This window comes from Oncorhynchus masou, unplaced genomic scaffold (assembly GCF_036934945.1).
Source record: "Oncorhynchus masou masou isolate Uvic2021 unplaced genomic scaffold, UVic_Omas_1.1 unplaced_scaffold_2697, whole genome shotgun sequence".
In the NCBI taxonomy this organism is placed as follows: domain Eukaryota; kingdom Metazoa; phylum Chordata; class Actinopteri; order Salmoniformes; family Salmonidae; genus Oncorhynchus; species Oncorhynchus masou.
In genome coordinates this window covers 7,465-19,720 of record NW_027009131.1, presented here as the reverse complement: position 1 = coordinate 19,720, position 12,256 = coordinate 7,465, and the positions used below count along the sequence as shown (strand labels likewise).

Here is a 12,256-nt window from a genome sequence, read left to right as displayed (position 1 = left end):
TAGTTTAGAGGTGTGAACACACAGCTACAACCCGTTAGTTCATTTAACCTGTTAGTTTAGTGCTGTGAACACATAGCTACAACCCGTTAGTTCATTTAACCTGTTAGTTTAGAGCTGTGAACACTACAGCTACAACCCGTTAGTTCATTTAACCTGTTAGTTTAGTGCTGTGAACACATAGCTACAACCCTTTAGTTCATTTAACCTGTTAGTTCATTTAACCTGTTAGTTTAGAGCTGTGAACACTACAGCTACAACTTGTTAGTTCATTTAACCTGTTAGTTTAGTGCTGTGAACACATAGTTACAACCTGTTAGTTTAGAGCTGTGAACACGTAGCTACAACCCGTTAGTTCATTTAACCTGTTAGTTAATTTAACCTGTTAGTTAATTTAACCTGTTGGTTAATTTAACCTGTTAGTTTAGTGCTGTGAACACATAGTTACAACCTGTTAGTTTAGAGCTGTGAACACGACAGCTACAACCCGTTAGTTCATTTAACCTGTTAGTTTAGAGCTGTGAACACTACAGCTACAACCCGTTAGTTCATTTAACCTGTTAGTTTAGAGCTGTGAACACATAGCTACAACCTGTTAGTTTAGAGCTGTGAACACGACAGCTACAACCCGTTAGTTCATTTAACCTGTTAGTTTAGAGCTACGAACACTACAGCTACAACCTGTTAGTTCATTTAACCTGTTAGTTTAGAGGTGTGAACACATAGTTACAACCCGTTAGTTTAGAGCTGCGAACACTACAGCTACAACCCGTTAGTTCATTTAACCTGTTAGTTTAGAGGTGTGAACACACAGCTACAACCCGTTAGTTCATTTAACCTGTTAGTTTAGAGCTGCGAACACTACAGCTACAACCCGTTAGTTCATTTAACCTGTTAGTTTAGAGGTGTGAACACACAGCTACAACCCGTTAGTTAATTTAACCTGTTAGTTTAGAGCTGCGAACACTACAGCTACAACCCGTTAGTTCATTTAACCTGTTGGTTTAGAGGTGTGAACTCACAGCTACAACCCGTTAGTTCATTTAACCTGTTAGTTTAGTGCTGTGAACACATAGCTACAACCCGTTAGTTCATTTAACCTGTTAGTTTAGAGCTGTGAACACTACAGCTACAACCCGTTAGTTCATTTAACCTGTTAGTTCATGTAACCTGTTAGTTTAGTGCTGTGAACACATAGCTACAACCCGTTAGTTCATTTAACCTGTTAGTTTAGTGCTGTGAACACATAGCTACAACCCGTTAGTTCATTTAACCTGTTAGTTCATTTAACCTGTTAGTTTAGTGCTGTGAACACTACAGCTACAACCTGTTAGTTTAGTGCTGTGAACACATAGCTACAACCCGTTAGTTCATTTATCCTATTAGTTTAGTGCTGTGAACACATAGTTACAACCTGTTAGTTTAGAGCTGTGAACACGTAGCTACAACCTGTTAGTTCATTTAACCTGTTAGTTTACTGCTGTGAACACATAGCTACAACCTGTTAGTTCATTTAACCCGTTAGTTCATTTAACCAGTTAATTCATTTAACCTGTTAGTTTAGAGCTGTGAACACTACAGCTACAACCCATTAGTTCATTTAACCTGTTAGTTTAGAGTTGTGAACACTACAGCTACAACCCATTAGTTCATTCAACCCTTTAGTTCATTTAACCTGTTAGTTTAGTGCTGTGAACACATAGCTACAACCCGTTAGTTCATTTAACCCGTTAGTTCATTTAACCTGTTAGTTTAGAGGTGTGAACACACAGCTACAACCTGTTAGTTCATTTAACCTGTTAGTTTAGAGCTGTGAACACTACAGCTACAACCCGTTAGTTCATTTAACCTGTTAGTTTAGTGCTGTGAACACATAGCTACAACCCGTTAGTTCATTTGACCCGTTAGTTAATTTAACCTGTTAGTTTAGAGGTGTGAACACACAGCTACAACCCGTTAGTTCATTTAACCTGTTAGTTAATTTAACCTGTTAGTTAATTTAACCTGTTGGTTAATTTAACCTGTTAGTTTAGTGCTGTGAACACATAGTTACAACCTGTTAGTTTAGAGCTGTGAACACGACAGCTACAACCCGTTAGTTCATTTAACCTGTTAGTTTAGAGCTGTGAACACTACAGCTACAACCCGTTAGTTCATTTAACCTGTTAGTTTAGAGCTGTGAACACATAGCTACAACCTGTTAGTTTAGAGCTGTGAACACGACAGCTACAACCCGTTAGTTCATTTAACCTGTTAGTTTAGAGCTGCGAACACTACAGCTACAACCTGTTAGTTCATTTAACCTGTTAGTTTAGAGGTGTGAACACATAGTTACAACCCGTTAGTTTAGAGCTGCGAACACTACAGCTACAACCCGTTAGTTCATTTAACCTGTTAGTTTAGAGGTGTGAACACACAGCTACAACCCGTTAGTTCATTTAACCTGTTAGTTTAGAGCTGCGAACACTACAGCTACAACCCGTTAGTTCATTTAACCTGTTAGTTTAGAGGTGTGAACACACAGCTACAACCCGTTAGTTAATTTAACCTGTTAGTTTAGAGCTGCGAACACTACAGCTACAACCCGTTAGTTCATTTAACCTGTTGGTTTAGAGGTGTGAACTCACAGCTACAACCCGTTAGTTCATTTAACCTGTTAGTTTAGTGCTGTGAACACATAGCTACAACCCGTTAGTTCATTTAACCTGTTAGTTTAGAGCTGTGAACACTACAGCTACAACCCGTTAGTTCATTTAACCTGTTAGTTCATGTAACCTGTTAGTTTAGTGCTGTGAACACATAGCTACAACCCGTTAGTTCATTTAACCTGTTAGTTTAGTGCTGTGAACACATAGCTACAACCCGTTAGTTCATTTAACCTGTTAGTTCATTTAACCTGTTAGTTTAGTGCTGTGAACACTACAGCTACAACCTGTTAGTTTAGTGCTGTGAACACATAGCTACAACCCGTTAGTTCATTTATCCTATTAGTTTAGTGCTGTGAACACATAGTTACAACCTGTTAGTTTAGAGCTGTGAACACGTAGCTACAACCTGTTAGTTCATTTAACCTGTTAGTTTACTGCTGTGAACACATAGCTACAACCTGTTAGTTCATTTAACCTGTTAGTTCATTTAACCAGTTAATTCATTTAACCTGTTAGTTTAGAGCTGTGAACACTACAGCTACAACCCATTAGTTCATTTAACCTGTTAGTTTAGAGTTGTGAACACTACAGCTACAACCCATTAGTTCATTCAACCCTTTAGTTCATTTAACCTGTTAGTTTAGTGCTGTGAACACATAGCTACAACCCGTTAGTTCATTTAACCCGTTAGTTCATTTAACCTGTTAGTTTAGAGGTGTGAACACACAGCTACAACCTGTTAGTTCATTTAACCTGTTAGTTTAGAGCTGTGAACACTACAGCTACAACCCGTTAGTTCATTTAACCTGTTAGTTTAGTGCTGTGAACACATAGCTACAACCCGTTAGTTCATTTGACCCGTTAGTTAATTTAACCTGTTAGTTTAGAGGTGTGAACACACAGCTACAACCCGTTAGTTCATTTAACCCGTTAGTTCATTTAACCTGTTAGTTTAGAGGTGTGAACACACAGCTACAACCCGTTAGTTTAGTGCTGTGAACACATAGCTACAACCTGTTAGTTTAGAGCTGTGAACACATAGTTACAACCCGTTAGTTCATTTAACCTGTTAGTTTAGAGCTGTGAACACATAGCTACAACCCGTTAGTTCATTTAACCTGTTAGTTTAGAGCTGTGAACACTACAGCTACAACCCGTTAGTTCATTTAACCTGTTAGTTTAGAGCTGTGAACACTACAGCTACAACCCGTTAGTTCATTTAACCTGTTAGTTTAGAGCTGTGAACACTACAGCTACAACCCGTTAGTTCATTTAACCTGTTAGTTTAGTGCTGTGAACACATAGCTACAACCCGTTAGTTCATTTAACCCGTTAGTTCATTTAACCTGTTAGTTTAGAGGTGTGAACACACAGCTACAACCCGTTAGTTCATTTAACCTGTTAGTTTAGTGCTGTGAACACATAGCTACAACCCGTTAGTTCATTTAACCCGTTAGTTTATTTAACCTGTTAGTTTAGAGGTGTGAACACACAGCTACAACCCGTTAGTTCATTTAACCTGTTAGTTTAGTGCTGTGAACACATAGCTACAACCCGTTAGTTCATTTAACCTGTTAGTTTAGAGCTGTGAACACTACAGCTACAACCCGTTAGTTCCTTTAACCTGTTAGTTCATTTAACCTGTTAGTTTAGTGCTGTGAACACATAGCTACAACCCGTTAGTTCATTTAACCTGTTAGTTTAGTGCTGTGAACACTACAGCTACAACCCGTTAGTTCATTTAACCTGTTAGTTTAGAGCTGTGAACACTACAGCTACAACCCGTTAGTTCATTTAACCTGTTAGTTTAGTGCTGTGAACACTACAGCTACAACCTGTTAGTTTAGTGCTGTGAACACATAGTTACAACCCGTTAGTTAATTTAACCTGTTAGTTCATTTATCCTATTAGTTTAGTGCTGTGAACACATAGTTACAACCTGTTAGTTTAGAGCTGTGAACACGTAGCTACAACCTGTTAGTTCATTTAACCTGTTAGTTTACTGCTGTGAACACATAGCTACAACCCGTTAGTTCATTTAACCAGTTAATTCATTTAACCTGTTAGTTTAGAGCTGTGAACACTACAGCTACAACCCATTAGTTCATTTAACCTGTTAGTTTAGAGTTGTGAACACTACAGCTACAACCCATTAGTTCATTCAACCCGTTAGTTCATTTAACCTGTTAGTTTAGTGCTGTGAACACATAGCTACAACCCGTTAGTTCATTTAACCCGTTAGTTCATTTAACCTGTTAGTTTAGAGGTGTGAACACACAGCTACAACCCGTTAGTTCATTTAACCTGTTAGTTTAGTGCTGTGAACACATAGCTACAACCCGTTAGTTCATTTAACCTGTTAGTTTAGAGCTGTGAACACTACAGCTACAACCCGTTAGTTCATTTAACCTGTTAGTTTAGTGCTGTGAACACATAGCTACAACCCGTTAGTTCATTTAACCCGTTAGTTAATTTAACCTGTTAGTTTAGTGCTGTGAACACATAGCTACAACCCATTAGTTCATTTAACCTGTTAGTTCATTTATCCTATTAGTTTAGTGCTGTGAACACATAGTTACAACCTGTTAGTTTAGAGCTGTGAACACGTAGCTACAACCTGTTAGTTCATTTAACCTGTTAGTTTACTGCTGTGAACACATAGCTACAACCTGTTAGTTCATTTAACCCGTTAGTTCAGTTAACCAGTTAATTCATTTAACCTGTTAGTTTAGAGCTGTGAACACTACAGCTACAACCCATTAGTTCATTTAACCTGTTAGTTTAGAGTTGTGAACACTACAGCTACAACCCATTAGTTCATTCAACCCGTTAGTTCATTTAACCTGTTAGTTTAGTGCTGTGAACACATAGCTACAACCCGTTAGTTCATTTAACCCGTTAGTTCATTTAACCTGTTAGTTTAGAGGTGTGAACACACAGCTACAACCCGTTAGTTCATTTAACCTGTTAGTTTAGTGCTGTGAACACATAGCTACAACCCGTTAGTTCATTTAACCTTTTAGTTTAGAGCTGTGAACACTACAGCTACAACCCATTAGTTCATTTAACCTGTTAGTTTAGTGCTGTGAACACATAGCTACAACCCGTTAGTTCATTTAACCCGTTAGTTAATTTAACCTGTTAGTTTAGAGGTGTGAACACACAGCTACAACCCGTTAGTTTAGTGCTGTGAACACATAGCTACAACCTGTTAGTTTAGAGCTGTGAACACATAGCTACAACATGTTAGTTCATTTAACATGTTAGTTTAGTGCTGTGAACACTACAGCTACAACCCATTAGTTCATTTAACCCGTTAGTTCATTTAACCAGTTAATTCATGTGAACACATAGCTACAACCCGTTAGTTTAGTGCTGTGAACACATAGCTACAACCTGTTGGTTTAGAGCTGTGAACACATAGCTACAACATGTTAGTTCATTTAACATGTTAGTTTAGTGCTGTGAACACTACAGCTACAACCCATTAGTTCATTTAACCCGTTAGTTCATTTAACCAGTTAATTCATTTAACCTGTTAGTTTAGTGCTGTGAACACATAGCTACAACCCGTTAGTTCATTTAACCCGTTAGTTAATTTAACCTGTTAGTTTAGTGCTGTGAACACATAGCTACAACCCGTTAGTTCATTTAACCTGTTAGTTCATTTATCCTATTAGTTTAGTGCTGTGAACACATAGTTACAACCTGTTAGTTTAGAGCTGTGAACACGTAGCTACAACCTGTTAGTTCATTTAACCTGTTAGTTTACTGCTGTGAACACATAGCTACAACCTGTTAGTTCATTTAACCCGTTAGTTCATTTAACCAGTTAATTCATTTAACCTGTTAGTTTAGAGCTGTGAACACTACAGCTACAACCCATTAGTTCATTTAACCTGTTAGTTTAGAGTTGTGAACACTACAGCTACAACCCATTAGTTCATTTAACCCGTTAGTTCATTTAACCAGTTAATTCATGTGAACACATAGCTACAACCCGTTAGTTTAGTGCTGTGAACACATAGCTACAACCTGTTGGTTTAGAGCTGTGAACACATAGCTACAACATGTTAGTTCATTTAACATGTTAGTTTAGTGCTGTGAACACTACAGCTACAACCCATTAGTTCATTTAACCCGTTAGTTCATTTAACCAGTTAATTCATTTAACCTGTTAGTTTAGTGCTGTGAACACATAGCTACAACCCGTTAGTTCATTTAACCCGTTAGTTAATTTAACCTGTTAGTTTAGTGCTGTGAACACATAGCTACAACCCGTTAGTTCATTTAACCTGTTAGTTCATTTATCCTATTAGTTTAGTGCTGTGAACACATAGTTACAACCTGTTAGTTTAGAGCTGTGAACACGTAGCTACAACCTGTTAGTTCATTTAACCTGTTAGTTTACTGCTGTGAACACATAGCTACAACCTGTTAGTTCATTTAACCCGTTAGTTCATTTAACCAGTTAATTCATTTAACCTGTTAGTTTAGAGCTGTGAACACTACAGCTACAACCCATTAGTTCATTTAACCTGTTAGTTTAGAGTTGTGAACACTACAGCTACAACCCATTAGTTCATTCAACCCGTTAGTTCATTTAACCTGTTAGTTTAGTGCTGTGAACACATAGCTACAACCCGTTAGTTCATTTAACCCGTTAGTTCATTTAACCTGTTAGTTTAGAGGTGTGAACACACAGCTACAACCCGTTAGTTCATTTAACCTGTTAGTTTAGTGCTGTGAACACATAGCTACAACCCGTTAGTTCATTTAACCTTTTAGTTTAGAGCTGTGAACACTACAGCTACAACCCATTAGTTCATTTAACCTGTTAGTTTAGTGCTGTGAACACATAGCTACAACCCGTTAGTTCATTTAACCCGTTAGTTAATTTAACCTGTTAGTTTAGAGGTGTGAACACACAGCTACAACCCGTTAGTTTAGTGCTGTGAACACATAGCTACAACCTGTTAGTTTAGAGCTGTGAACACATAGCTACAACATGTTAGTTCATTTAACATGTTAGTTTAGTGCTGTGAACACTACAGCTACAACCCATTAGTTCATTTAACCCGTTAGTTCATTTAACCAGTTAATTCATGTGAACACATAGCTACAACCCGTTAGTTTAGTGCTGTGAACACATAGCTACAACCTGTTGGTTTAGAGCTGTGAACACATAGCTACAACATGTTAGTTCATTTAACATGTTAGTTTAGTGCTGTGAACACTACAGCTACAACCCATTAGTTCATTTAACCCGTTAGTTCATTTAACCAGTTAATTCATTTAACCTGTTAGTTTAGAGCTGTGAACACTACAGCTACAACCCATTAGTTCATTCAACCCGTTAGTTCATTTAACCTGTTAGTTTAGAGGTGTGAACACACAGCTACAACCCGTTAGTTCATTTAACCTGTTAGTTTAGTGCTGTGAACACATAGCTACAACCCGTTAGTTCATTTAACCTGTTAGTTTAGAGCTGTGAACACTACAGCTACATCCCGTTAGTTCATTTAACCTGTTAGTTTAGTGCTGTGAACACATAGCTACAACCCGTTAGTTCATTTAACCTGTTAGTTCATTTAACCTGTTAGTTTAGAGCTGTGAACACTACAGCTACAACTTGTTAGTTCATTTAACCTGTTAGTTTAGAGCTGTGAACACATAGCTACAACCTGTTAGTTTAGAGCTGTGAACACGACAGCTACAACCCGTTAGTTCATTTAACCTGTTAGTTTAGAGCTGCGAACACGACAGCTACAACCCGTTAGTTCATTTAACCTGTTAGTTTAGAGCTGCGAACACTACAGCTACAACCCGTTAGTTCATTTAACCTGTTAGTTTAGTGCTGTGAACACATAGCTACAACCCGTTAGTTCATTTAACCTGTTAGTTTAGAGCTGTGAACACTACAGCTACAACCCGTTAGTTCATTTAACCTGTTAGTTCATTTAACCTGTTAGTTTAGTGCTGTGAACACTACAGCTACAACTTGTTAGTTCATTTAACCTGTTAGTTTAGTGCTGTGAACACATAGTTACAACCCGTTAGTTAATTTAACCTGTTAGTTCATTTATCCTATTAGTTTAGTGCTGTAAACACATAGTTACAACCTGTTAGTTTAGTGCTGTGAACACATAATTACAACCTGTTAGTTTAGAGCTGTGAACACGTAGCTACAACCCGTTAGTTCATTTAACCTGTTAGTTCATTTAACCTGTTAGTTCATTTAAACTGTTAGTTCATTTAACCTGTTAGTTTAGAGCTGTGAACACTACAGCTACAACCCGTTAGTTCATTTAAGCTGTTAGTTTAGAGCTGTGAACACTACAGCTACAACCCGTTAGTTCATTTAACCTGTTAGTTTAGAGCTGTGAACACTACAGCTACAACCCGTTAGTTCATTTAACCTGTTAGTTTAGAGCTGTGAACACTACAGCTACAACTTGTTAGTTCATTTAACCTGTTAGTTTAGAGCTGTGAACACATAGCTACAACCTGTTAGTTTAGAGCTGTGAACACGACAGCTACAACCCGTTAGTTCATTTAACCTGTTAGTTTAGAGCTGCGAACACGACAGCTACAACCCGTTAGTTCATTTAACCTGTTAGTTTAGAGCTGCGAACACTACAGCTACAACCCGTTAGTTCATTTAACCTGTTAGTTTAGAGGTGTGAACACACAGCTACAACCCGTTAGTTCATTTAACCTGTTAGTTTAGTGCTGTGAACACATAGCTACAACCCGTTAGTTCATTTAACCTGTTAGTTTAGTGCTGTGAACACATAGCTACAACCCGTTAGTTCATTTAACCTGTTAGTTTAGAGCTGTGAACACTACAGCTACAACCCGTTAGTTCATTTAACCTGTTAGTTCATTTAACCTGTTAGTTTAGTGCTGTGAACACACAGCTACAACCTGTTAGTTCATTTATCCTATTAGTTTAGTGCTGTAAACACATAGTTACAACCTGTTAGTTTAGTGCTGTGAACACATAATTACAACCTGTTAGTTTAGAGCTGTGAACACTACAGCTACAACCCGTTAGTTCATTTAACCTGTTAGTTTAGAGCTGTGAACACTACAGCTACAACCCGTTAGTTCATTCAACCTGTTAGTTTAGTGCTGTGAACACATAGCTACAACCTGTTAGTTTAGAGCTGTGAACACATAGCTACAACCTGTTAGTTTAGAGCTGTGAACACATAGCTACAACCCGTTAGTTCATTTAACCTGTTAGTTTAGTGCTGTGAACACTACAGCTACAACCCATTAGTTCATTTAACCTGTTAGTTCATGTGAACACATAGCTACAACCCGTTAGTTTAGTGCTGTGAACACATAGCTACAACCTGTTAGTTTAGTGCTGTGAACACTACAGCTACAACCTGTTAGTTTAGAGGTGTGAACACATAGCTACAACCTGTTAGTTAATTTAACCTGTTAGTTTAGAGCTGTGAACACTACAGCTACAACCCATTAGTTCATTCAACCTGTTAGTTCATTTAACCTGTTAGTTTAGTGCTGTGAACACATAGCTACAACCCGTTAGTTCATTTAACCCGTTAGTTCATTTAACCTGTTAGTTTAGAGGTGTGAACACACAGCTACAACCCGTTAGTTCATTTAACCTGTTAGTTTAGTGCTGTGAACACATAGCTACAACCCGTTAGTTCATTTAACCTGTTAGTTCATTTAACCTGTTAGTTCATTTAACCCGTTAGTTCATTTAACCTGTTAGTTTAGTGCTGTGAACACATAGCTACAACCCTTTAGTTCATTTAACCTGTTAGTTCATTTAACCCGTTAGTTCATTTAACCCGTTAGTTTATTTAACCTGTTAGTTTAGAGGTGTGAACACACAGCTACAACCCGTTAGTTCATTTAACCTGTTAGTTTAGTGCTGTGAACACATAGTTACAACCCGTTAGTTAATTTAACCTGTTAGTTCATTTATCCTATTAGTTTAGTGCTGTGAACACATAGTTACAACCTGTTAGTTTAGAGCTGTGAACACGTAGCTACAACCCGTTAGTTCATTTAACCTGTTAGTTAATTTAACCTGTTAGTTAATTTAACCTGTTAGTTAATTTAACCTGTTAGTTTAGTGCTGTGAACACATAGTTACAACCTGTTAGTTCATTTAACCTGTTAGTTCATTTATCCTGTTAGTTTAGTGCTGTGAACACATAGTTACAACTTGTTAGTTCATTTAACCTGTTAGTTTAGTGCTGTGAACACATAGTTACAACCCGTTAGTTAATTTAACCTGTTAGTTTAGAGCTGTGAACACATAGTTACAACCCATTAGTTAGTTTAACCGGTTAGTTTAGAGCTGTGAACACATACTGTAGTTACAACTTGTTAGTTAATTTAACCTGTTAGTTTAGAGCTGTGAACACATAGTTACAACCCGTTAGTTCATTTAACCTGTTAGTTTAGTGCTGTGAACACATAGCTCTATGTGCAATAGTGTTTAACATGATATTTAAATGACTACCTCATCTCTGTACACCACATAAAATTACCTGTAAGGTCTGGCAACCTCCCCAGTTATTGTAATGGTAAGTGGTTAGCATGTCTCGGGGGTACAATATTTGTCTGTAACTTTCTCACTCATCATTATTCACGATTAATTCAGGGTTATCCGTAACCATGGTAGCATCCACATGAATGTAGAAGTGTTTAGAAACATTCTATTCTTATTTAAAAAAAAATTTTTTTAAAGTGACTCCAAAATAGCACAATACTTTGAGCTCACTGTATTTACGTTAACGTTGCCAATAAAAGATGACAGCGCTTACATAACATTTGCTTCTCCTATCGTCGTCCCAGGTGAAGGCGGGGTCAGTGAAGCAGGAGTTTGAGAAGCAGGAGGAGCTGCGTCGTTCAGCGATGAGGGCCGTGGCAGCCTTGCTCTCTATCAGCGAGGTGGAGAAGAGTCCTGCCATGGCCGACTTTGCCAACCAGATACGCACCAACGCAGAGATGGCCTCCATCTTAGAGAGCATTCAGGGAGACACACGCTCCAGCACAGTGGAAAGCATGGACACCAGTTAGAACCAAACGATAGGAGGGGACACCCTCCCAGGATAATTTGAAGTTATTCTTTAAAATAGAACAGAAACCGAAGCCAATGCCCAGCATTTTTGGCTAGATGCAAAATTGTATGACTGTCATAGGCCGTATTCACTGCCACTGAAATTATTTATATTCTGCCTTGAAAGTTGAGTTGAAAACGTGCCTTATTGGCTAGTCGGGATGTCGTAGGGCCTAATCAATGGCAATTATTCATCTGCCTTAATCAACGTTGAGATGAAAACGTGCCTACTGATCAAGGACTTTAAGGCCAGTGGTATTCAGTGCCATTTTGGTAGGGCTGTGATATTGATACAGTATTCTCCGTGAATACATTGCAAATAAACAAACGTTTTGTTCATTTAACTGTGCATCGTCTAGTGTGTAACATGTAAGACTTGCATAATGCATTACAGCCCCCTACTAATATACAGGGCATTCTGGAAAGTATTCAGACCCCTTGACTTTTTCCACATTTTGTTACCTTACAGCCTTATTCTAAAATGGATTAAATAGTTTTTCCC

The 12,256-nt window shown here is 38.0% G+C and overlaps 1 pseudogene; it reads left to right on the top strand.

The window, feature by feature from the left end:
• LOC135533835 (cullin-associated NEDD8-dissociated protein 1-like) overlaps positions 1-11,714 on the top strand; it is a 37,126-nt pseudogene extending 25,412 nt beyond the window's left edge.
• Positions 11,715-12,256: the final 542 nt, after the last annotated feature.